Here is a 27,293-nt window from a genome sequence, read left to right on the forward strand (position 1 = left end):
GGGGCCTCACTACAGCCCACGACATCTTTCAGTGACATCTATAGAGCCCTGCTTCCCTCATAGAGAGATCGAGTTGGGAATGTCCTACTGCAGCAACACATCTGGGAAGGCTGAAGGGACTCTGCCTCCATGCATACTCTTAGCTGCCTGTCTGCTGTGGACTCCCCATTGCATTCCAGGACATATTTCTAGGCTAACATTTAAATAATAAATGTGGTACTGCCAAGAAGCTGTCAGGCATTTTCTTGAAAATGGGCAAGCCAATGAGCGCACATTCCTTGTCTCCAGGGGGAGATCAGCAGAAGCATCGGTCTCCGAGAAGACAGCTGACAGCCGAAGATGTTCTGATTTCCTGCTCCTGGAGGAGGGAGCTGGGGTCTTGGTGGAGTCCTTTACCAGCTGGTACCTCAGGCACCTCCCCTCCAGACTGGAGATAATGTGATCAGAATGATGAGACATGTGAAATGCTTAGAGCTGCACCTTGTACACAGTCAGCCCTCTATGTAAGTGCTTGTTTGTTGGGGCTGCTGTTACTAGGGGTGGGAGATGAGACTGGGTTCTGGATTCTGGGTTCGGGTCCCATATCGACTTTGCTGGCCATTAATTTTCTGATTCTTCATCTGTAATATGGGCATGATAATACTTTCTTCACAAGATTGCAGTAGAGGTAAGTAAGTACACTTTGAGCAGAGCTGTCCAATATTACGTATTTTAACTGTCAAATATCAGCCAGTAGTATTTTAACTGTCAAATATCAGCCAGTATTCTACTTACCTTAATCCTCACAATGCCTTAGTGCTATGCCCACTGCCTCTCTCTGTTCTCTCTACCCCACACTCATGTAGTTTTAAAAATTCTGGTATTCACTGTTCTAGGAAGTAGCATGACTCCCTGAAGACTTCCTTCCTACAAGCTCATCCCATTCTCTTTCATTTCTCAATTATAGTGTCAGGGGGACTTAGACTCAGGATTGTGCAACCCTAATACTTGGTTCCCCCTCCCCCCTTCCCCCTTCTGATTCAATTCAAATGCAATAGGATCTGGTCACCGTTTTTGTTTTGTTTTGTTTTGTTTTTTAAAGTTCCCAGTCTTATTCTAATGGGCTGTTAGGATTGTCCAGACTGATTTGAATCAAAAGAATGAAAGAAGGAGAGGTCATAACACACTAGATCACTCACTGAACCCACCAAAGCCTTTTCAAGGAAGCAATTGTAGAACCTTGGTAAATACTCCAGATTGTTTTTGGAAGAACTCTGTGTTTGTGGAACGCTTAAATCATCTCCAAGTACTCTTGGCTTCAGCTCAGGTACCTGGGTGCTGCTTGCTGTAGGCCTTGCTCAGGAGCTCTGGTACGGTGGGCAGCAGATACTACTCTTGGGACATTTGGCATTGAATTTTCAGCTGCACATTTTTAATAATTGCTCAAGCTGCAAAGGAAAGGGAGCATAACTCATTTCAGAAGTGTTCCAGCTGCTGAACTATAGACACTTAGTATTTCTTTCTGTATCCAGAGGTAGCTTTCACAGCCATTGTAAAAGGTTCTTTGGCACAGGCTAAGGATTTTGAAGTTTATTCTGTAAAATCAGAAAGCTGTAAGATTTGGGACAAGAGAACAATATGGTGACAGTGGAATTTTATTTTATTTTATTTTTTATTTTTTGTAATAAGTGATTGATAAAGATTTTTTTTGTTAACATACAGTGTATTATTTTCTTCAGGGGTACAGGTCTGTGAATCATCAGCCTTACACAATTCACAGCACTCACCATAGCAAACACCCTCCTCAATGTCCATAATCCAGCCACCCCATACCTCCCCATATCCCTCAACAACCCTCAGCTTGTTTCCTGAGATTAAGTCTCTTATGGTTTGTCTCCCTCCAGGGTCCCATCTTGTTTCATTTTTTCCCATCCTTCCCCCCACAACCACACACCCTGCCTCTCAAATTCCTCATATCAGAGATCATATAATAATTGTCTTTCTCTGATTGACTTATTTCACTTAGTATAATACTCTCTAGTTCCATCCATGTCATTGAAAATGGCAAGATTTTTTTTTGATGGTTGCAAGTATTTTATTGTATATATATATACCACATCATCTTTATCCATTCATCTGTTGATGGACATCTAGGTTCTTTCCATAGTTTGGCTACTGTGGACGTTGCTGTTATAAACATTCAGGTGCACGTGCCCCTTCAGATCACTACATTTGTATCTTTAGGGTAAATACCCAGTAGTGCGATTGCTGAGTCATAGGGTAGCTCTATTTTCAACTTTTTGAGAAACCTCCATACTATTTTGCAGAATGGCTGCACAAGCTTGCATTCCCACCAACAGTGTAGGAGGGTTCTGCTTTTTTTGCATCCTCATCAACATCTGTCATTTCTTCACTTGTTAATTTTAGCCATTCGGACTGGTGTGAGGTGGTATCTCACTATGGTTTTGATTTGTATTTCCCTGATGCCAAGTGATGTTGAGCACTTTTTCATGTGTCTATTGGCCATTTGGCTGTCTTCTTTGCAGAAATCTCTGTTCATGTCTTCTGCCCATTTCTTGATTGGATTATTTGTTCTTTGGATGTTGAGTTTGATAAGTTCTTTTTTTTTTTTTAAGATTTTATATATTTATTTGACAGACAGAAATCACAAGTAGGCAGAGAGGCAGGCAGAGAGAGAGGAAGGGAAGCAGGCTCCCTGCTGAGCAGAGAGCCCAATGTGGGACTGGATCCCAGGACCCTGGGATTATGACCTAAGCCGAAGGCAGAGGCTTTAACCCACTGAGCCACCCAAGTTCTTTATGGAGTTTGGATACTAGCTCTTTATCTGATATGTCATTTACAAATATCATCTCCCATTCTGTCAGTTGTCTTTTGGTTTTGTTAACTGTTTCCTTTGCTGTGCAAAAGCTTTTGATCTTGAGGAAGTCCCAGTAGTTCATTACCCCCCCCCCCGCCCCCCCCGCTTCCTTTGCCTTTGGCAATATTTCTAGGAAGAGTTTGTTGCAGCTGAGGTCAAAGAGGTTGCTGCCTGTGTTCTCCTCAAGGATTTTGATGGATTCCTGTCTCACACTGAGGTCTTTCATCCATTTTGAATCTATTTTTATGTGTGGTGTAAGGAAATGGTCCAGTTTCATTCTTCTGCATGTGGCTGTCCCATTTTCCCAACACCATTTGTTGAAGAGACTATCTTTTTTCCTTTGGACATTCTTTCCCACTTTGTTGAAGATTAGTTGACCATAGAATTGAGGGCCCATTTCTGGCTCTCTATTATGTTCTACTGATCTATGTGTCTGTATTTGTGCCCCTGCCATACTGTCTTATTGATTACAGCTTTGTAATAGAGCTAGAAGTCTGGAATTGTGATGCTGCCAACTTTGGTTTTCTTTTTCAACATTTCTCCGGCTATTCAGAGTCTTTTCTGGCTCCATATTAACTTTTAGGATTATTGGTTCCATACCCTTGAAAAAAATTGATGGTATTTTTATAGGGATTGCATATGTAGATTGCTTTAGGTAGCATAGACATTTTCACAATATTTGTTCTTCCAATCTAAGAGCATGGAGCATTTTTCCATTTCTTTGTGTCTTCCTCAATTTCTTTCATGAGTACTTTATAGTTTTCTGAGTGCAGGCTCTTTAACTCTTTGGTTAGGTTTATTCCTAGATATCATATGGTTTTAAGTGCTATGGTAAATGGGATCAACTTCTTAATTTCTCTTTCTTCTGTCTTGCTTTTGGTGTATAGAAATGCAACTGATTCTTATGCATTGATTTTATATCCTGACACTTTACTTAATTTCTGTATGAGTTCTAGCAGTTTTGGAGTGGAGTCTTTCGGGTTTTCCACATAAAGTATCATAATATCGGCAAAGAGAGTTTGACTTCTTCTTTGTTGATTCAGATGGCTTTTATTTCTTTTCATTGTCTGAATGCTAAAGCTAGGACTTCTAGTACTATGTTGAATAGCAGTGGTGATGGTGGGCCGTGCTGCCGTGATCCTGATCTTAGGGGGAAAGTTCTCAGGTTTTGCCATTAAGAATGATATTCGCTGTGGGTTTTTCATAGATGGCTTTTATGATATTGAGATATGTACCCTCTATGCCTACACTGTGAAGAATTTTGATCAAGAAAGGATGCTGTGGGGAGGAGTCAAGATGGCGGAGAAGTAGCAGGCTGAGACTACTTCAGCTAGCTGAAGATCAGCTAGATAGCTTATCTAAAGATTGCAAACACCTGAAAATCCATCGGCAGATCGAAGAGAAGAAGAGCAGCAATTCTGGAAACAGAAAACAACCACTTTCTGAAAGGTAGGACCGGCGGAGAAGTGAATCCAAAGCGTCGGGAAGATAGACCCCCGGGGGAGGGGCCGGCTCCCGGCAAGCGGCGGAGCAACCGCGCACAAAATCAGGACTTTTAAAAGTCTGTTCTGCTGAGGGACATCGCTCCAGAGGCTAAACCGGGGCAAAGCCCACGCGGGGTCAGCGTGGCCTCAGGTCCTGCAGGGTCACAGAAGGATTGGGGGTGTCTGAGTGTCGCAGAGCTTGCGGGTATTGGAACAGGAAAGCCGGCTACAGAGACAGAACCGACAGTAAGCTCACAGCTCAGTGTTACCTTGAACCGGTCGCAGGCTCCGTGAGGTCAGAGCACGGCCAGAGGTCAGGCAGACGGGAGTAACTGGGCGCTGTTCTCTGAAGGCGCACTGAGGAGTGGGGCCCTGGGCTCTCGGCAACTCCGGGCCGGAGACCAGGAGGCAGCCATTTGTATTTCCATCCTCCGGAACTCTACGGAAAGCGCTCAGGGAACAAAAGCTCCTGAAAGCAAACCCAAGCGGATTACTCATCCCGGCCCATGGTAAGGGCGGTGTAATTCCGCCTGGGGCAAAGACACTTGAGAATCACTACAACAGGCCCCTCCCCCAGGAGATCAACAAGAAATCCAGCTGAGACCAAGTTCACCTACCAAGGAGTGCAGTTTCAATACCAAGGAGAGCAGCAGAATTCCAGAGGAGGAGAAAGCCAATCACGGAACTCATGGCTTTTTCCCTGTGATTTTTTTTTCGTCTTGCAGTTAATTTAATTTTTTTCTTTTTTATTTTTTTTTCTCGCCTTCGGGTAAAAATTTTTTTCTTAACTTTTACCTTTTTCTTTTTTAACGTTTTTTAACTAGTTTATCTAATATATATATATTTTCTTTTTTTTAATGTGTTTTCTTTTTTTTAAAAATTCTTTTCTTTTTTTTTTTTCATTTTTCTTTTTTTTCTTTCTTCCTTTTTGAACCTCTTTTTATCCCCTTTCTCCCCCCTCACAATTTGGGATCTCTTCTAATTTGGTTAAAGCATATTTTCCTGGGATTGTTGCCACCCTTTTAGTATTTTACTTGCTCCTTCATATACTCTTATCTGGACAAAATGACAAGATGGAAAAATTCAACACAAAAAAAAGAACAAGGGGCAGTACCGAAGGCTAGGGACCTAATCAATACAGACATTGGTAATATGTCAGATCTAGAGTTCAGAATGACAATTCTCAAGGTTCTAGCCGGGCTAGAAAAAGGCATGGAAGATATTAGAGAAAGCCTCTCGAGAGATATAAAAGCCCTTTCTGGAGAAATAAAAGAACTAAAATCTAACCAAATTGAAATAAAAACTGCTATTAATGAGGTGCAATCAAAAATGGAGGCTCTCACTGCTAGGATAAGTGAGGCAGAAGAAAGAATTAGTGATATAGAAGACCAAATGACAGAGAATAAAGAAGCTGAGCAAAAGAGGGACAAACAGCTACTGGACCACGAGGGGAGAATTCAAGAGATAAGTGACACCATAAGACAAAACAACATTAGAATAATTGGGATTCCAGAAGAAGAAGAAAGAGAGAGGGGAGCAGAAGGTATACTGGAGAGAATTATTGGGGAGAATTTTCCCAATATGGCAAAGGGAACGAGCATCAAAATTCAGGAGGTTCAGAGATCGCCCCTCAAAATCAATAAGAATAGGCCCACACCCTGTCACCTAATAGTAAAATTTACAAGTCTCAGTGACAAAGAGAAAATCCTGAAAGCAGCCTGGGAAAAGAGGTCTGTAACATACAATGGTAAAAATATTAGATTGGCAGCTGACTTATCCACAGAGACCTGGCAGGCCAGAAAGAGCTGGCATGATATTTTCAGAGCACTGAACGAGAAAAACATGCAGCCAAGAATACTATATCCAGCTAGGCTATCATTGAAAATAGAAGGAGAGATTAAAAGCTTCCAGGACAAACAAAAACTGAAAGAATTTGCGAACACCAAACCAGCTCTACAGGAAATATTGAAAGGGGTCCTCTAAGCAAAGAGAGAGCCTACAAGTGGTAGATTAGAAAGGAACAGAGACCATATACAGTAACAGTCACCTTACAAGCAATACAATGGAACTAAATTCATATCTCTCAATAGTTACCCTGAATGTTAATGGGCTAAATGCCCCTGTCAAAAGACACAGGGTATCAGAATGGATAAAAAAACAAAACCCGGGGCGCCTGGGTGGCTCAGTGGGTTAAGCCGCTGCCTTCGGCTCAGGTCATGATCTCAGGGTCCTGGGATCGAGTCCCGCATCGGGCTCTCTGCTCGGCAGGGAGCCTGCTCCCCTCTCTCTCTCTCTGCCTGCCTCTCTGCCTACTTGTAATCTCTCTCTGTCAAATAAATAAATAAAAATCTTTAAAAAAAAAAAAAACCATCTATATGTTGCCTCCAAAAAACTCATTTTAAGCCCGAAGACACCTCCAGATTTAAAGTGAGGGGGTGGAAAAGAATTTAACATGCTAATGGACATCAGAAGAAAGCAGGAGTGGCAATCCTTATATCAGATCAATTAGATTTTAAGCCAAAGACTATAATAAGAGATGAAGAAGGACACTATATCATACTCAAAGGGTCTGTCCAACAAGAAGATTTAACAATTTTAAATATCTATGCCCCCAACGTGGGAGCAGCCAACTATATAAACCAATTAATAACAAAATCAAAGAAACACATCAACAATAATACAATAATAGTAGGGGACCTTAACACTTCCCTCACTGAAATGGACAGATCATCCAAGCAAAAGATCAGCAAGGAAATAAAGGCCTTAAACGACACACTGGACCAGATGGACATCACAGATATATTCAGAACATTTCATCCCAAAGCAACAGAATACACATTCTTCTCTAGCGCACATGGAACATTCTCCAGAATAGATCACATCCTCGGTCCTAAATCAGGACTCAACCGGTATCAAAAGATTGGGATCATTCCCTGCATATTTTCAGACCACAATGCTCTAAAGCTAGAACTCAACCACAAAAGGAAGTATGGAAAGAACCCAAATACATGGAGACTAAACAGCACCCTTCTAAAGAATGAATGGGTCAACTGGGAAATTAAAGAAGAATTGAAAAAAATCATGGAAACAAATGATAATGAAAATACAACAGTTCAAAATCTGTGGGACACAACAAAGGCAGTCCTGAGAGGAAAATATATAGCGGTACAAGCCTTTCTCAAGAAACAAGAAAGGTCTCAGGTACACAACCTAACCCTACACCTAAAGGAGCTGGAGAAAGAACAAGAAAGAAACCCTAAGCCCAGCAGGAGAAGAGAAATCATAAAGATCAGAGAAGAAATCAATGAAATAGAAACCAAAAAAACAATAGAACAAATCAACGAAACTAGGAGCTGGTTCTTTGAAAGAATTAATAAAATTGATAAATCCCTGGCCGGACTTATCAAAAAGAAAAGAGAAAGGGCCCAAATAAATAAAATCATGAATGAAAGAGGAGAGATCACAACTAACACCAAAGAAATACAAACTATTATAAGAACATACTATGAGCAACTCTACGCCAACAAATTTGACAGTCTGGAAGAAATGGATGCATTCCTAGAAACATATAAACTACCACAACTGAACCAGGAAGAAATAGAAAGCCTGAACAGACCCATAACCAGTAAGGAGATTGAAACAGTCATTAAAAATCTCCAAACCAACAAAAGCCCATGGCCAGACGGCTTCCCGGGGGAATTCTACCAAACATTTAAAGAAGGACTAATTCCTATTCTCCTAAAACTCTTCCAAAAAATTGAAATGGAAGGAAAACTTCCAAACTCATTTTATGAGGCCAGCATCACCTTGATCCCAACCATACAAGGATCCCATCAAAAAAGAGAGCTATAGACCACTATCCTTGATGAACACAGATGCGAAAATACTCAAAAAATACTAGCTAATAGGATTCAACAGTACATTAAAAAGATTATTCACCACGACCAAGTGGGATTTATTCCAGGGCTGCAAGGTTGGTTCAACATCCACAAATCAGTCAATGTGATACAACACATCAATAAAGAAAGAACAAGAACCATATGATACTCTCAATAGATTCTGAAAAAGCATTTGACAAAGTACAGCATTCCTTCCTGATCAAAACTCTTCAAAGTGTAGGGATAGAGGGCACATACCTCAATATCATCAAAGCCATCTATGAAAAACCCACTGCAAATATCATTCTCAATGGAGAAAAACTGAAAGCTTTTCCGCTAAGGTCAGGAACATGGCAGGGATGTCCATTATCACCACTGCTATTCAACATAGTACTAGAGGTCCTAGCCTCAGCAATCAGACAACAAAAGGAAATTAAAGGCATCCAAATCGGCAAAGAAGAAGTCAAATTATCACTCTTCGCAGATGATATAATACTATATGTGGAAAACCCAAAAGACTCCACTCCAAAACTGCTAGAACTTATACAGGAATTCAGTAAAGTGTCAGGATATAAAATCAATGCACAGAAATCAGTTGCATTTCTCTACACCAACAGCAAGACAGAAGAAAGAGAAATTAAGGAGTCAATCCCATTTACAATTGCACCCCAAACCATAAGATACCTAGGAATAAACCTAACCAAAGAGGCACAGAATCTATACTCAGAAAACTATAAAGTACTCATGAAAGAAATTGAGGAAGACACAAAAAAATGGAAAAATGTTCCATGCTCCTGGATTGGAAGAATAAATATTGTGAAAATGTCTATGCTACCTAAAGCAATCTACACATTTAATGCAATTCCTATCAAAGTACCATCCATCTTTTTCAAAGAAATGGAACAAATAATTCTAAAATTTATATTGAACCAGAAGACCTCGAATAGCCAAAGGGATATTGAAAAAGAAAGCCAACGTTGGTGGCATCACAATTCCGGACTTCAAGCTCTATTACAAAGCTGTCATCATCAAGACAGCATGGTACTGGCACAAAAACAGACACATAGATCAATGGAACAGAATAGAGAGCCCAGAAATAGACCCTCAACTCTACGGTCAACTAATCTTCGACAAAGCAGGAAAGAATGTCCAATGGAAAAAAGACAGCCTCTTCAATAAATGGTGCTGGGAAAATTGGACAGCCACATGCAGAAAAATGAAATTGGACCATTTCCTTACACCACACACAAAAATAGACTCAAAATGGATGAAGGACCTCAATGTGCGAAAGGAATCCATCAAAATCCTTGAGGAGAACACAGGCAGCAACCTCTTTGACCTCAGCCGCAGCAACATCTTCCTAGGAACAATGCAAAAGCCAAGGGAAGCAAGGGAAAAAATGAACTATTGGGATTTCATCAAGATCAAAAGCTTTTGCACAGCAAAGGAAACAGTTAACAAAATCAAAAGACAACTGACAGAATGGGAGAAGATATTTGCAAATAACATATCAGATAAAGGACTAGTGTCCAGAATCTATAAAGAACTTAGCAAACTCAACACCCAAAGAACAAATAATCCAATCAAGAAATGGGCAGAGGACATGAACAGACATTTCTGCAAAGAAGACATCCAGATGACCAACAGACACATGAAAAAGTGCTCCATATCACTTGGCATCAGGGAAATACAAATCAAAACCACAATAAGATATCACCTCACACCAGTCAGAATGGCTAAAATCAACAAGTCAGGAAATGACAGATGCTGGCGAGGATGCGGAGAAAGGGGAACCCTCCTCCACTGTTGGTGGGAATGCAAGCTGGTGCAGCCACTCTGGAAAACAGCATGGAGGTTCCTCAAAATGTTGAAAATAGAACTGCCCTATGACCCAGCAATTGCACTATTGGGTATTTACCCTAAAGATACAAAGGTAGTGATCCAAAGGGGCACGTGCACTCGAATGTTTATAGCAGCAATGTCCACAAGAGCAAAACTATGGAAAGAACCTAGATGTCCATCAACAGATGAATGGATCAAGAAGATGTGGTATATATACACAATGGAATACTATGCAGCCATCAAAAGAAATGAAATCTTGCCATTTGCGACAACATGGATGGAACTAGAGCGTATCATGCTTAGCGAAATAAGTCAAGCAGAGAAAGACAACTATCATATGATCTCCCTGATATGAGGAAGTGGTGATGCAACATGGGGGCTTAAGTGGGTAGGAGAAGAATAAATGAAACAAGATGGGATTGGGAGGGAGACAAACCATAAGTGACTCTTAATCTCACAAAACAAACTGAGGGTTGCTGGGGGGAAGGGGTTTGGGAGAAGGGGGTGGGATTATGGACATTGGGGAGGGTATGTGCTTTGGTGAGTGCTGTGAAGTGTGTAAACCTGGTGATTCACAGACCTGTACCCCTGGGGATAAAAATATATGTTTATAAAAAATAAAAATAAATAAAAAAAAAAAAGAAAAATGAAAGGATGCTGTGTTTTGTCAAATGCTTTTTCTGCATCTATTGAGAGTATCATATGGTTCTTGTTCTTTCTTTTATTAAAACATTGTATCACATTGTTTGATTTGCAAATGTTGAACCAAACTTGCAGCCCAGGCATAAATCCCACTTGGTCGTGGTGAATAATCCTTTTCATGTACTGTTGGATCCTATTGGCTAGTACTTTGGTGAGGATTTTTGCATCCATGTTCATCAAGGATATTGGTCTGTAATTCTCCTTCTTGATGAGGTTTTTGTCTGGTTTTGGGATCAAGGTAATGCTGGCCTCATAAAATGAGTTTCGAAGTTTTCCTTCCATTTATATTTTTTGGAACAGTTTTAGGAGAATAGGTATTAATTCTTTTTTAAATGTTTGGTAGAATTCCCCTGGGAAGCTATTTGGCCTTGGGCTCTTGTTTGTTAAGAGTTTTTTGATGACTGCTTCAATCTCCTTACTGGCTATAGTTCTGTTCGGGTTTCTTATTTTTTCTTGGTTCAGTGTTTGTAGTTTATATGTCTCTAGGAATGCATCCATTTCTTCCAGACTGTCAAATTTGCTGGTTTATAGTTGCTCATAATATGGTCTTATAATTGTTTGTATTTCTTTGGTATTGGTTGTGATCTCTCCTCTTTCATTCATGATTTTATTTATTTGAGTACTTTCTCTTTTCTTTTTGATAAGTCTGGCCAGGGATTTATCAATCTTATTCTTCCAAAAAACCAGCTTTTTGTTTCATCTATTTGTTCTACTGTTCTTTTGGTTTCTATTTCATTGATTTCTGCTCTGATCTTTATTATTTCTCTTCTCCTTCTGGGTTTAGGCTTTCTTTGATGTTCTTTCTCCAGCTCCTTTAGGTGTAGGGTTAGGTTGTGTAATCGAGATCTTTCTTGTTTCTTGAGAAAGGCTTGCATTGCTATATACTTTCCTCTCAGGACAGCCTTTGCTGTGTCCCAAAGATTTTGAACAGGTGTGTTTTCATTTTCATTTGTTTCCATGAATTTTTTTCAATTCTTCTTTAATTTCCTGGTTGACCCATTCATTCTTTAGTAGTATGCTCTTTGGCCTCCATGTGTTTGAGTGCTTTCCAACTTTCCTCTTGTGGTTGAGTTCTAGTTTCAAAGCATTGTGGTCTGAAAATATGCAGGGAATGATCCTAATCTCTTGGTACTGGTTGAGACCTGATGTGTGACCCAGGATGTGATCTATTCTGGAAAATATTCCATGTGCACTGGAGAAGAATGTGTATTCTGTTGCTTTGGGATGGAATGTTCTGAATATATCTGTGATGTCCATTCGATCCAGTGTGTCATTTGAAGTCTTTATTTCCTTGTTGATCTTTTGCTTGGATGATCTGTCCATTTCAGAGAGGGATGTGTTAAAGTCCCCTACAATTATTGTATTATTGTCGATGTGTTTCTTTGATTTTGTTATTAATTGGTTTATATAATTGGCTGCTCCTATGTTAGAGAAATAGATATTTAAAATTGTTAGTTGTTGGACAGACACTTTAAGTATGATATATTGTCCTTCCTCATCTCTTATTATAGTTTTTGGCTTAAAATCTAATTTATCTGATATAAGGACTGCCATCCCAGCTTTCTTTTGATGTCCATTAGCATGGTAAATTGTTTTCCACTCACTCACTTTAAATCTGGAGGTGTCTTTGGTCTAAAATGAGTTTCTTGAAGGCAGAATGTTGATGGGTTTTTTTTTTTTTAATCCATTCTGATACCCTATGTCTTTTGACTAGGGACATTGAGTCCATTTACATTCAGGGTAACTATTGAAAGATATGAATTTAATGCCATTGTATTGCCTGTAAGGTGACTGTTATTGCATATTGTCTCTGTTCCTTTCTAGTCTGTTACTCTCAGGTTCTCTCTTTGCTTAGAGGACCCCTTTCAGTATTTCCTGTAGGGCTTGTTTGGTGTTTGCAAATTCTTTTAGTTTCTGTTTGTCCTGGAAGCTTTTTATCTCTCTTTTTATTTTCAATGACAGCCTAGCTGGATATAATAATCTTGACTACATATTTTTGTCATTTAGTGTTCTGAATATATCATGGCAGTCCTTTCTGGCCTGCCAGGTGTCTATGGATCGGTCTGCTGCCAACCTAATATTTCTACCATTGTGTGTTACAGACCTCTTGTCCTGAGATGCTTTCAGGATTTTCTCTTTATCACTGAGACTTGTAAGTTTTGCTATTAGTTGGGTGTTGACCTATTTTTATTGATTTTTGAGGGGGGGAGTCTCTGTGCCTCTTGGATTTTGATGCTTGTTCCCTTCACCAAATTATGGAAATTCTTGCTATAATTTGCTCCAATATACCTTCTGCCCCCTTCTCTCTTTCTTCTTCTTCTGGGATCTCAATTATTCTAATTTTCTTTTATCTTATGGCATCACTTATCACTCAGATTCTCCCCTCATGGTCCAGTAGTTGTTTATCTCTCTTTTTCTCAGCTCTATATTCTCCATCATTTGGTCTTCTATATCACTAATTCTCTCTCCTGCCTCATTTATCCTAGCAGTAAGAGCCTCCATTTTTTTTTTTAAAGATTTTATTTATCAGAGAGAGAGGGAGAGAGTGAGCACAGGCAGACAGAATGGCAGTCAGAGGCAGAGGAAGAAGCAGGCTCCCTGCTGAGCAAGAAGCCTGACATGGGACTCGATCCCAGGATGCTGGGATCATGACCTGAGCCGAAGACAGCTGCTTAACCAACTGAGCCACCCAGGCATCCCAAGAGCCTCCATTTTTTTATTGAACCTCATTATTAGCATTTTTTATTTCAACTCGATTAGATTTTAGTTCTTTTATTTCCCCTGAAAGGGATTCTCTAATATCTTCCATGCTTTTCTTTTGAGCCCAGCTAGCATCTTGTTAATCATCATTCTGAACTCTAGTTCTGACATCTTACTAATGTCTGTATTGATTAGGTCCTAGCCAGTGGTATGGCCTCTTATTTTTTTTTTTTTTTTTGAGGTAAGTTTTTCTGTCTTGTTATTTTATCCAGATAAGAATAGATGAATAAGAGAACAAAATACTAAAAGGGTAGCAATGACCCCAGAAAAATATACACTAACCAAATCAGAAGAGACCCAAAACCAGGAAGAGAAGAAAGGAGAAAACACACACACACACACACACACACATACATACATACACAGCCACACATTCGATTTTGGGTGTATTTTGGTCTGTTAGAAGAAACTGCCTTCCAAAATTTTATAGAATGAAAAACATATATATACAAAAAATAAGGATAAACATGATGAAGGGATGGAATATGACTGTAAAGATGAAAATCCAAAAAGATTCTAAAAAAGGAATTGACAAGGTAAGAAGTTGGTTGAAAAAAGGAAAAAAAAAAAAAGAGGAAAGAATGTGATCAGGCTGGAGATTAGAACAAAGCCATGCTCTAGATTTAGGATATATTTTGATCTGTTAGAAGAAACTGTATTCCAAAATTTTAAAGAAAGAAAAATCCGTATGTATACAAAAAATAGGGTTAAATACAATGAAGGGATAGACAAAATTATGACTATGACAATGAAAATTAAAAAGGATTTTTTATAAAGGTATTGATAAGATAAAAGAGTTAAAAATGGTTAAAATGGGAAAGAGGAAAAATTTAAAGAAATAGAATAAGAAGAAAATAAAATTTTAAAAACTTAACTTTGAAAGACCACTATGGAAAATAGTGTGGCGATTCCCTGAGAAATTAAACATAGAGCTAGCCTATGACTCTGCAATTGCACTACTGGGTATTTACCTCAAAGATATAGAAGTAGGTAAAAGAAGGGCCATCTGTACCCCAATGTTCATAGCAGCAATGGCCACAGTCACCAAACTGTGGAAAGAACCAAGATGTCCTTCAAAGGATAAATGGATAAAGAAGATATGATTCATATATACTATGAAGTATTATGCCTCCATCAGAAAGGATGAATACCTAACTTGTATCAACATGGACGGGAGTGGAAGAGATTTTGCTGAGTGAAACAAGTCAAGCAGAGAGAGTCAATTATCATATGGTTTCACTTACTTGTGGAGCATAAGGAATAACATGGAGGACATCAGGAGATGGAGGGGAGAAGTGAGCTGTGGGAAATTGGAAAGGGAGACAAACCACGAGAGACTGTGAACTCTGAGAAACAAACTGAGGGTTTTGGAGGGGAGAGGGGTGGGAGGTTGGGTGAGCCTGGTGGTGGGTATTATGGAGGGCACATATTGCATAGGACAGTGAAAAGAAATTTAAAAAATTTTTTTAAAAAACAGAATCATGGGGAAAAGCCGTGAATTCTATGTGTTGCTTTCCCTTAACTCTGGAGTTCCACAGTTCTCACTGATCAGTGAGCTCAGTCGTGGCTGGATGCTCTTGCTGATCTTCTGGGGGAGGAGCCTGTTGCCATGATTCTCAATTGTCCTTACCCAAGGCGGAATTGCACCACCCTTGCCAGGGGCCAAGCTAAGGAATCTGTTCAGGTCACCCTCTGGAACTTTTGTTCCCTGAGCGCTTTCCATAGAGCACTGGAGGAAGGGAATGAATATGGTGGCTTCCCAGTCTCCAGCCTGGAGGAGCTGAGTGCTTGGGGCCCATTCCTCAGTGTGCCCTCAGGGGAAAAGTGCTCAATCACTCCCATCTCCCTGGTCTCTGGCCACACTCCGAGCTCACCCAGTCTGTGACCGAGTGTTTCTGTCTCTGAGCACAGCCCTGTTTGGAGTCTCCAAACCCAGCAGATTCCTGCACCGCTCCTGTGCCACTCCTCCAAATGAAGAAAGGTGAGTCTCCCTGGTTCTGCCATTTGTGGGGACCCTGCTCGAAGAGTAGTGACCCAACTGTGTCCAAATCATGGTTTAAGGTAACCCACAAGCTGAGAACTCCTCCTTGGCTCTGTCTCTGCAGTGGCTTCCCTGCTTTGATACCTGGGAGCTCTGTTGCTCTCAGGTACCCCCGGTCTTTCTGTGACCCTTGGGGTCCTGAGGCCACATTGTCCCTAAGAGGACTCCACCGCCCCCCACCCCAGGTTAGCCTCTGGAGTGACACCCCTCAGTGGAGAAGACTTTTAATAGTTCTGATTTTGTGCTCTGCTGCTCTACCGCTTGCCAGTAGAGCTTGCCTCCCCCTGCTGTTTCTCTTCCTGTATATCACCTGGGACTCACTTCTCTGCACGTCCTACCTTCCAGAAGGTGTTCACTCTCCTGTCCCTACAGTTGCTGCTCTTCTTCTCTTTGATTGCCTGTTGAGTTTGTAGGTGTTCAGAATGGTTGATAACTATCTAGTTGAACTCCTGGGACCCAATGGTATTTAGTCTCATACTCCATCACCATCTTGCTCCTCCCTGACAGTGGAATTTTAAAAGGATGGATGGTGGTATGTAGAATAGACTGGATCAGGGGTGGTATCATGTAGAATGAATGTGGGCAGAGATTATCATTAGAAGGTAATCAAAGTCATCTAGGTGAGAAGTATTGAGGCAGAACGACGACTAGGCAATAGGATGCAAGGATGGTTTCTGTGGGTTTGGTCTGTGGCTGATGAGGCTGGGGCTTGAAGGGTGGGAGAATAGTACTCCTTTCAACAGGCTATGGCCCCCGTGGAACCTAAATTCCAAAGCTCAAAAGCCATTGCTTCTCCCTTATGCAGCAAGAAAATTACTTAATCCCAAGAATGTGCTAGTTGTAGGCACTGTTGGTATGATGAGCAGTGAATAGACAGAAGAACTTGCATAGAGCTGGCTCTCTAATGGGGAGCAGAGAGGAGGCAGACATCAAAAAAATAAATACATTGGTATTAAGTGCCATAAAGAGGATTAGAATAAAGTGGAATGGTGGAATAATTTGATGGCCTGAGGATGTGGCATTTAACCTGAGAACTTAAGGATAGGAAGGAGCCAGCCCTGTGAGAATTGCTGGAAAAGCATCTCAGGCAGAGACAACAGCAAGTAGAAAGGTCGTCAAGACCTTGAAAAATCTGAAAAAAACCAAAAAGAGCTGGCACAAGAAGAGTGTAAGAGCTGGGGGACAAGTGTTCTCAGATGAGGTTGGAGGGAAAGGCAGAGGCTAGTTCAGTGAAGGATCAGTTGGTCAGTCTACTGAGTTAGTTGATTTGCTAGTTCAAGTGTGGTGATGCAGGGAACAATTGGAGGAGTTTTTAAACAGGAGGTAACAGGGGTGCCTGGGTAGCTCAGTGGGTTAAAGCCTCTGCCTTCGGCTCAGGTCATGATCGAGCCCCACACTCTCTGCTCAGCAGGGGGCCTGCTTCCTTTCCTCTCTCTCTGCCTGCCTCTCTGCCTACTTGTGATCTCTCTCTGTCAAATAAATAAAATCTTTAAAAAAAAAAAAAGGGAGGTTACATGATCTGATTTGTGAATTTAAAAATCATGTTCTGTAGAGAATAAACTGTAGATAGGGTGAAAATGCCAAGGATTTCCTTGGCTTATATTAGGGCAGGAGCAGTAGAGATGGAGGGGATGGGTTGATTTGCAATATAGTCTAATGATGGAAAGGACAGGATTGGATGATTTAGATGTAGTGGTGAAGGGCAGAGAGAAACCAAAAATACTTGACAGATTTTTTTGGCATGAGCAACTACATGCTATTTATTGAGGTCAGCAAGTTTCAAGCAGTGGCAAGTGATGGGGTAGGTAATCTGAAGTTCTCTGTCCATCATGCTAGGGTTAAGATAATTATTAAACTTTCAAATGAAGTAGCCAAATAAATAAATATTTCATATAGGCAGCTAAGTTGGGGGAAAAAATTCAAGATAGCAGTAAAGTTCAAGATAAAGTGGATATGCAGCATAGGTAATGCCATGAGATGGGGTGAAGCCACCTAGAAAGAGTGTGCATATAGAACAGAGAAGGGGGCCTGGGGCCAAGAGCTTGGACATAAGGATATTTTGAATTGAACACGAGAGGAAGAGTCGGCATAGCTGTCTGTAAGGAAGTGACTAGTGAAGAAGGAAAAGAATACTAAGAGAGAAAGGTATCATGGAAGCCAAATAAGAACATGTTTCCAAATGGAGAAGATGATCAACTGTGTGGAATGTTAAGGAGAGAAATACAGAAACAGAAGCAACATGGGAGTCACGGCAACTTAGGTCAAATGTAGTCTCAGCGGAGTAGTAGGACTGGAAGCCTGATAGGAGCACTGAAGAAAGACTATGAGGACAGGAAATGGAGAAAGCGACCTTAAGAACATCTTTCAAGAAGTTTTGCTCTGTAGATGAGAAGTGCAATAAGAGTAGTTGATGAGGTGTAGTGCTTGAGAGGAAAATTGTGCTTTCTCTCAAAGTTAAGTGATACCGGAGCAGGTCTGTGTACAAAACAGTCTGATTCAGTGGAGAGGAAATATTAATGAAAGCAGGAGAGAGTGGAAAGTGTTGCAGGGCTGAAGTCCTTGGAAGTGAGAGGAGATAGGTCCAGAGCACAAGAGAAGTGGTGGTTCCAGAAAGAGCAGGAAGGGAGTGTAAAGGGCAATGGTACTGATACCAGAAAGGTGGTACAACTGGGGAAAGAGAGATAGAATTGCTGTCCAATTGCTTTTTTGTCCAAATAAAGTATGAGGGAAGGTCATTAATTAAGAAATGAATAGGAAGAGAGCTAAGGATATATGGTCTTTAAGAAGAGAGGAGAACCATAATTATAGTAATTATTTCCATTGAACTTGTACGTATCAGGCAGCACACAGATGCTTTACTCATTAGTTCATTTAATTCTCTTAAAAATCCTATACAGTGGCTTTATTATTATCCTCATTGTATAGATGAGGAAACGGAGGCACACTGAGTTTAACACAGTAAGTGACAAAACAATCGTGTGCACTAGTTCTACAGACAAGTATAAAACAGTCATTTGGGGGAATGTAGAAGTAGCAATACTATGGAAGAATATAGGATTACTCATTATCAGTGTTGATGCCAATTGAAATGTGTAATCATGAATTAAGGTGAAACAGCACAATATGCTATTTGTTTGTTTGTTTGTTTGTTTGTTTTAAAGAGATCACCAGTTAGGGAGCAGGCACAGAGTAGGCAACAGTTTGGTTTAACGAGGCTCAGGCTTTGCCTGGCAAGTTGCCAGGAAAGGGAAGAGGCCAAAGGAGTTAATGGTGTCTGTGGGGGAATGAAGGTGAAGGTGAGGCTCAGACATATGTAGGACGGAGATGTGTGAGAGTCAGAGAGAGTGGGAGAAGTGGCAGGTTCAGTGGATGGGAAGACCACTCTAGGTCAAAACCTTGCTGCAATGGCAGTGGAAGAGAAATTCAGCTGGGAGCATGGGACAAGGTGCTTGGATGCTGGAAAAAAAGAAATCCTGAGGAAGATGCACATATTGGTGACCACAAGGTCAAAGGCAGCAAATCCTATTCTTCCTCTGTTTCCATTCTTCTCTCCTATAGTCCTCCTGTTGACACCAGACTCCTTCTGTAAATTCGCATTTCAACCTCCCTTCTCCATACCTTTGCTCATGTCCTTTTCCTGGCCTGGGATATTTTTCTTTCTGTTTCTCTCATTTAAATAATATTCATTTTCAAAAAGAACCTTTCTTATTACTCCCCTCTTCCTCTACCCTGATGTCTTTAGCCAGAATTTTCTTCATTCTCTTGTGGCACTATTTAGACCATCAATATAGTATCTAGTATATATTCCCTTTCAGTGAGGCATTTGTTCTCACACCTTTGCTTCTACACTATGTTTTAAGTGCTCAAGGACCAGAACTCCACAATTTGGTATTCTTGTCCGCAGTTGGCCTTGTGACTTCTTTTGAGTAGAAGTAGTATGAATATAGAATCTAATCTCTGAAGTATAGGAACTGTGTAGTAGATGCTCAATAAATGTCTGTTCAATTGAATTAATGACTCAACACATTAGGAATATCATTTTCTATTTCTCATATTGAATTTGTGCTCCTATGTATCTATGAGCCAGTGTTCTGCAAATCCTTTCTCTCTTCTAGTATAGTTCTTCATCGTAGATCATAATAATGATAATACCATTAAAATCCATATACTTCTCACTCTGTGATAAGCACTATTCCAAGTACCTGTTTTACATGTTTTAAACACACTTAATACTCATAATAATGTTAAGAAGTGCAGGTTATTAGTCTCATTCTATAGAAGAGAAAACCAACATTTAGAGTGGTTAAGCAATTGTCCAGTGTCTCCCAGGGGGCTGGCAACAAAGCTCATTACCAGTAATATTCAGGAAAGTTCACCCTCTTAACCAGTATTTTCTAACTATCTGGTGGTGACCCACAGGAAGAAATATTATAGTAGGACCTACCACATACACACACACACACACACACGTGCACACACATGTGTGCACCCACTCACATGCACACACACACACGCACCTTAAACAAAAGTTTCACATACTAATACTGATCTTTCATTCCACTGTGGAGAATGTTCTTTGGTCTTTTCTGTTTGATTTTGTTCTGCTTGAGTTCATTAAAAAGGCTAGACATAACTCCTTAAACTGATTTCACAACTTATTACTGGGTTGAGACCCAGGCTGAGGGACAGTGCTCTAAACCGATGTGTTTTGCTGATGTTCCTTGACTGGAATAGATGAATGACTCAATCCTTCAGTTCTCCACGGCCACCAGCCCAACGTTCATTTCTTTACAAATGAAAGCATGGTAACAGGCATACACGGGAAATGACATGCGCTGAAGCTGGTGTTTAATTACACAGCGCTGAGCATAAGTTAAATGACATATTCCCTTCTGAGGTTTACAAGTAACCCAGCTACAGCATTGCTGGAGGTTTAGTTAAGACAATTGTAATTGAAAAAGAAATATAATTAAGTTCAGAGAAGTCAACTGTCTCTGAGCCAAATCGTTCTCCTATCTAAGGATCTTTACTCATTCTTATTACACTGACTAAGCAACTTCTGGGTAACCAGAGCCCTGAATCCAGTTTTTCTCAGTCATTCCTTCTCTTAGTTACTGACTTACCAACTCATTTATCTGGAAAAGATTCATTAAGTGAAAAACTAAGCAGCGTGCTGAGTTTTCATGATGGGCCCTGTTAACGCAAAGATGTCTGGTCCCGGACTTCGTTTTAAAATTCGGTGTCACAGTGCCAGAAAGGAGAAATGTTGCAGCCACTGTGGGAGGATAATTGTGCCTGAAGTGAAAGACATCAGGGAAGATCTCAACAGAGGAGATGGTGTGGGGACCCTGGGCCGGAGTCTTGCTGAGTAATAAGGATGTGATGTGGGAGGAGCCGGGGAAGATGGGGGTGAGGTGGAGAGAAAGGGGAGAGAATGTACCAAGGAGTAGAAGACATGCTGAAGGAAATATCACGGCATCTTTAATAAAATGCACCTCGGTGGAATGGCCGGTGCTTGCCGGAAGTTGACAGGACACGAGACCAGAAAGTGGGCAGGGTTTGATGAAGAAGTGTCCATGGGATGCAAGGAGTTTAGACTCCATCTTGTAGGTGACAGGGAGCTCAAATTAATGAATTTTCAGCTCTTGAACGATATAGTGCAGCATTTGAAAGAGATGACAGGGATGCAGTGTGGGTGTGGTGGGGAAACCGGAAGCTTCCCACCCATAACTGGTAGCTTCCAGGGCTACACCGGAAGAACGGTGAAGACGAGGATCAGGCTTGAGGGCCCCGAGCCAGTCAAGTGGACAGAAGTGGTTGACTATTCAGTGAGGGCAGTTGTACCTGGATGTGCTTTGGACCACCAGCAGATAGTAGTGCCATCTGCTAAGGTAGGGAGGGGTTGCAGGAGAAGGAAGAGGTATGGAGGAGGGACTAGTTGAAGCCACCAAGAGACCTCCGGGTATAGCATGTAACAGACAGGCAGAAATATTATCCTGGCGCTTGGACGTTGGTTTGCTCACAGCCATATATTTGGAAACTGTGGGTTGGGGTTGGCAATATAAGGATTTAGGTGTAAGTGACTGTGTGTGTGTGTGTAGTAAAAATCAGGGGGCTAAAGGCCAGGCCTCCCAATATTTAAGAGATGGGCTGTAGAGAAGACACATAGTTTTAAAAAAAAAAAAAAAATCCCTGAAACCTGCCAGGGAGGTGGGAGGAGAGTTTTATTACTTAACACTACCAAGGAAAGGGACTTTGAACAAGTAGTTCTCCATGGTCACATAATACAGAGGAAGCCAGGAAGGTGTTTCATTGGCTTATTCAGAGCAAGTTCAGGGGTGAGGGGGTAGGGAGGTGAGGAGGAAGTCAGGTGGCAAGAAAGGGCAGCCCAGCATTGCAACAGTAGGAAAGGAAGCAGGGACGGCATAACACAGTGATTAAGGGGGACGCTCCAATGATAGATTCATCTACTCAGCTAATATCAATTGAACATCCACTCTGGGGCATTCGTCTAATCCTGGGGATATATCAGTCAACGAGAAAAAGATGAAAATCCTTTTTCATAAAACTTATATTCTCAGATGACATGAGTTTGAACCCTCATTCTGACACTCCTTGCTTATGTGGCCTTAGTAGGTTATGTCACCTTTTTTTTACCAGTCCGTAGAATGGGTATGATGATAGGACTGGGTAGTCCTGAGAAGAATTACATGAGCCACCCGGTCCAGTGAATGGCATCTAGTTCTCTCTCTCTTTCTTCTAGTTCTCTCTCAATAAATAGGATATGGTTGCTTTTTCCAGAGACTTGTCTCTGATGGGAATTAAATGAGATTGTAGCTATAAGTGGACCCAGAAATGGAGAAGGACATTTCTTAGTACAAGAGAGGCCTGGATTATTTATGTACCCGGGAAAAGAGTGAGCTGAGTTGTGAAGAAAGATAATTTGTGGCCTGAGAATCTGGAGGAGAGTACAAGGCCATGTGCTGCCATCCACGCCCGATTTGGCACACCACCCAGAGGTTCAGTGAAGGGAAATAAAATGACCCAGACTTTCAAGTGAATGACCTTGCCCGTGAACTCCTGGGGTCCTTTATTTCTCATGGTCTTGCACTGTTTCTGGACACCGAGCTGCTTTGCCCACACCTGGAATCAGCCCCCAGTGTGCTATTGGCACACTCCACAGGAAGCGGCCCCGTTACCAGGGCGACCATTCACCCAGAGTTCCAGCATGCTGTTTTTCATATCAACTTGGAATTTCAGAGCTTGGTACATTGCGAGGTTTCTTCCCTCTCCAGATTCAGGAGCAGTGGGGGTTGTAGGAGCCCACGAGCTGTGGAGTCAGATGGACCTCACAGCTGTCACCAAAGCTGTGTAGCTATGGAAAACAGGGTTCCTTACCCTCACCCAACTTTTGTTCCTTCCATGGAAGGCACGAGACCAATAATACCTACCGCACAGTGTTCCTGCCTGATTTAGCCTAAAAATGGAAAATACCTGACCCGCTGCCTGGGGTCACACAGGGGTCAGGAAGACCCCTCAGAAAGTGCTCATAACATACTTGGCTTTTTCTTCTCAGTTAGCCCTGAAATGTACATTCACGTCATAACAATAAAAATGATCAATACAAAGACCGGAGTAGATGACATGGTCGTTTGTTTAACAGTTTCTTCCATATAGGACAATCATCGTAGCTACACCCTGACCTCAGCATGGCGAGGACCAGCTGACACAAGTAGGTGGCGGCACACCTTCCTGCTTCGTCCAGTTATTGCTACTATGAAGGCAAACAGGAAAATGCCCAGGGCTGCTAAGAAACCTCAGTATTGAGGCAGTTGAAGCAGTGAGGTGGGAAACCGAGGTGCATTCTCTGTTGGAGGCTGGATAAGAAAGTTAAATCTAAGGAACAGCACGCTACTTCAGTAGGAAGCAGGGCTGTCGGCAGACCAGCCAGAGTTTCTGAGAAGGCTGATTTAGAATCCCTACACACACTGACCCCAAGACACGAGCGATCCTCAGCTTGGTGCTCCCAGAACTTCTGAGGCAGCGATGTATGGTTCTGCAGCAAAACCATTAGCATGAAGGAGAGTGGGAATAAAGACACATCCAGACAAGTCAAAGGTTAAAGAAACACAGGCAGGGCAGGCCACTTGGGAGACCTTCCCTCATACTGTAAAGAGGGAACACAAGAGTTAGTGCCTGGCAGATGTCGACACGATGTCCTGCAGCACGTGTCGCAACAGCCCGGGGTTGCTCGGGGTGGGGGGCGGGGGTGCCTCCTCCATTGGACTCAGCTGCTCCAGGCTCTCTTGAGTGAATGGGTGTGCTCACTGCCCCAAGCTGGGCTGCCCAGCTTTCTGCCACTCCCTTTGGGTTTTCTGTTCCTATCTGATTTCTGTTTGCCTCCCCTGCACCTGGGAATCAGTCACAGGGACAGGATGCTGAAATGCCACAGCCACAGAAAGCTAGGCAGCCATCCAAATGCTATGTTAGCAATACAATTAACTGGCAAATGAGGACTTTTTTTCAGAGAAAATGGGCCTCTTATTATATTATTTAGCCAGAGCTGGTATGCCTTCCACTGAGTGAGACCCAGGGAAAGGGACCCAGTGTTTGATCTCTCTAAGCCCTGGGCACTGCTAATATTGCTTCAGTCTGCCATGATGGTAAGCCTCGCTTAGAAGTCAGTGAAGGTAGAAGAGAAAAAGAGATGGTAGTGCATATACTGTTCCTTCTTTCTACCCCTCTCACCCAGCTGTTTCCCCAACACACCACACTTACTCCATACACTGAGCCTTTGCACTGGCCATTTCTACTGCAGAGAATGCTCTTCCCTGCATTCTTCGGGGAATGACCCTGGAATCTTTGGGGATGCTTTAGGGCTAGCTCCCACTGCGCTCACATGGAACTTTCTCAGGGAGGCCTCCCTGGCCCTGCCCCCAGACTCTCTCCCCCTTTCTCTGTTTCACTTTTCCTCACAGCACGAATCCCCATCCTGTGTCCTAGCGCTCTCACCTGTTTGTGGATCACCTCAAAGGGATTTTTGTCAGGTCTGACCATTGCTATATGTTCAGTAACAAGCATTTACCTGGCATTGAGTGGATGCTCAAATATTTGTTGAGAAAAGGAGCAGATGAAAGGGAAGCTAAAAATGTAAAGAAAGGCAAAGTTGCGTCTCCTGCCCCAATCCCTCCATTTCCTTTAACTAGCATTGTTTCAACTTGGCCTCTGCACTAAGCCCCTGCTCACACCTCTGAGGGTAAAGAAGCGTAGCCATGGTGGTCTCTCTCACTGGAACCTGCTGATCTAGTGTGATGTTGAGACAAGGTAGAAAAAATAGGCATGCGAGTGACATGGCATCATGTCAAGGAAAGAAGGGGTCATCATCAAGGAAAGAAGAGGTCACATTTGTTGGGGTGACTGGAAAAGGCTTCAAGGAGGAAGTGATGTCTGAGGGAGCATTTTATGGGGTGGAGGAGGTAAGATATTGTGATTTATAAGAAGAAACATGTATTTGGTCTTTGTCCCCATACCTGGCACAGAGCTTTAGAAGCTCTTGGAATTTCCTAAGGAATAAGAGACGGAAAGGTGTGTTTTGTTATTCACAAAAAGCTCCTTTCAACTACACCTAAGACCCAGGATAACCATAGAGTGTGGGCCGGCTGCCAGAAGGAGCAACCCTGTGACTGGAGGGTTGCACCCTTCAGATCCATGTTACCCACCGCACCCCCCCATCTCTGGGAAGAGGAGAGGGGTCAGAGATGGACTTAACCCATAATTTAATAATAATTTAATAATTTAATTTATTTAATCAGTTATGCCTCTACAATGAAGCCTCCATGAAAGCTGGAAGCTCTGGTGGGATCTTCTGGGTTGGTGGACACCTCGAGGTACCGCTGGGCAAGTGGAACTTGTGAAGAGGATACAGGATCTCCGCACCCCTTCCCACAGCTTACCCTATGCATCTCTTCCATCAATAAACTGGTAATAAAGTAGATAAAATGTCGAGGTCTGTGAGCCGTTCTTGCAAAGTAATCAAACTCAAAGAAATGTCCTAGGATCCGCTGGTTCAGAGCCGGCCAGTTAGAAGCACAGGCAACCACCTGGACTTGTTATTGGCATGGCAGGGGCACTCTTGTGGGACTGAGAACCTAGCCCGTGGGATCTGATGCTCTATCCAGGTACATAGTGTCAGAACTCAGCTGAATTCTAGAACACACAGCTGGTGCTGCAAAATCATTTGGCAAAGGAAGACCCACGCATCTTGTCACAGAAGTGTTCAGGGACACCTCGGTGGCTCTGTCAGTTAAGCTGAGTGGCTCAGTCAGTTAAGTGTCTGCCTCCGGTTCAGATCATGATCCCAGGGTCCCGGAATGGAGCCCTGAGTTGGACCCCCCGTGCTTCTCCCTTTCCCTCTTCCCCTGCTTATGTTCTCTCTCTCCTTCTTGATCAAATAAGTAAATAAAATCTTTAAAAAAAAAGAAAGAAAGAAGAAGTGTTCGGTGTTGTAGTAGAGGAGAAATATAGGAGTGTTTTTCCTAAATGGGGAGTATGAATAGGACTCTGTGACTGAAAGTGTGACCAAGGAGCAGTAGATAAATCAAGTGGGCTTCAGCTCTGACTGTGTAAGGAAACACTAGACAAGAAGGTTAGGAAAGAGGCCAGACCATAATGTCAGGGAAAGTGCTCACATTTCATGCATAGGCAGTAGGGAGCCATGGATGACTTAGGGTAGGAAATGGCCAGGGTTTTGTGACTTTGTGAGGTCAACTGAGCAGATTTGAAGGAGGGTTCGGGTGAGGAGGCCTGAGGGGAGAGGACCCTTCAGGACACCATTGCCAGTGTCCTGGTGACATCAGAGGGCCTGACCAGATAGATGTGGGGCGGGGGCATTTAAATGTTTTTCACAAGCAGATTTGACAGGACTTGGCAGCTGATTCACGTTGGGTAGAGACCCAAGGAGAGTCAAAGACAACGCAGGCTTTGAGCCCAGGTGTACCAGAGAATGGAAAGGCAATCTAAAGAGTGAGACCTCACGGCGCAAAGGGGGTACATTGTTGTTAGGGAGCCTGTTTGCAAGCTCCAGTCAGTTTCCCGGATGTAACTCCTCCCAGTTTGCCCATTCTCTCTGGGATCTTGCTGAACACCTGGTATGTACAGCTACACAGACTGGGCTATGCAGTAAGGTGCTGGGCAGCAGAACATTCCAAGTCAAAAGACCTCATCACTGCTCCTGAATTGGGTCGCCTTGGGCAAGTCCTCAAATCACTGAATGCCTCAGTTTCTCCTTTCTTTGGGACTTGGATAAGGCTGCTTTTCATCTGCCCACTGTGTAGGATCAACACCTGAAGACAAAAATGTTTGTTATGTGCATTGAACCCCTGGCCTGAAAGGGACTGTGGTAGAAACAGCTGCTCTGTCCACGCAAAAGTTTGTTATGTTAAAAGTCTTAGTAATGGTCTGCCGTGCTATTCATAAGGTGAGGCAGGGCGGTGGGGCGGGTGGGGGCAGGTGGGGGCGGGTTGGGGGGATATCTCAGAATAAGGCTAAATTCCAGCCAATGGAATCCCACTCTCCCCATGGACGGTGCCCTGGCGGCCCTGCTGTTTCCTTTGCGTACAGCTCCCCTTTGCCGTTGGCCCTCAGTGGCTCTGCTCTGCTCCTGTGCAGATGGCTCACTGCCGCCAGGCTCCGCCAGGGAAGGCTTGCATCTGTGAGAGGACAGAAAGGGC

At 42.4% G+C, this 27,293-nt stretch overlaps 1 long non-coding RNA gene across 1 annotated transcript; it reads left to right on the forward strand.

Annotated features, from left to right (window-relative positions):
* The first annotated feature begins 294 nt into the window (after positions 1 to 294).
* On the forward strand, positions 295 to 25,531 carry LOC309869636. Its single transcript, XR_014314297.1, has 3 exons — positions 295 to 503; positions 15,435 to 15,504; positions 25,377 to 25,531. It is a non-coding gene; the product is annotated as an uncharacterized lncRNA (long non-coding RNA).
* Positions 25,532 to 27,293: the final 1,762 nt, after the last annotated feature.

This window comes from Mustela nivalis, assembly GCF_964662115.1.
Source record: "Mustela nivalis genome assembly, chromosome: 7".
In the NCBI taxonomy this organism is placed as follows: domain Eukaryota; kingdom Metazoa; phylum Chordata; class Mammalia; order Carnivora; family Mustelidae; genus Mustela; species Mustela nivalis.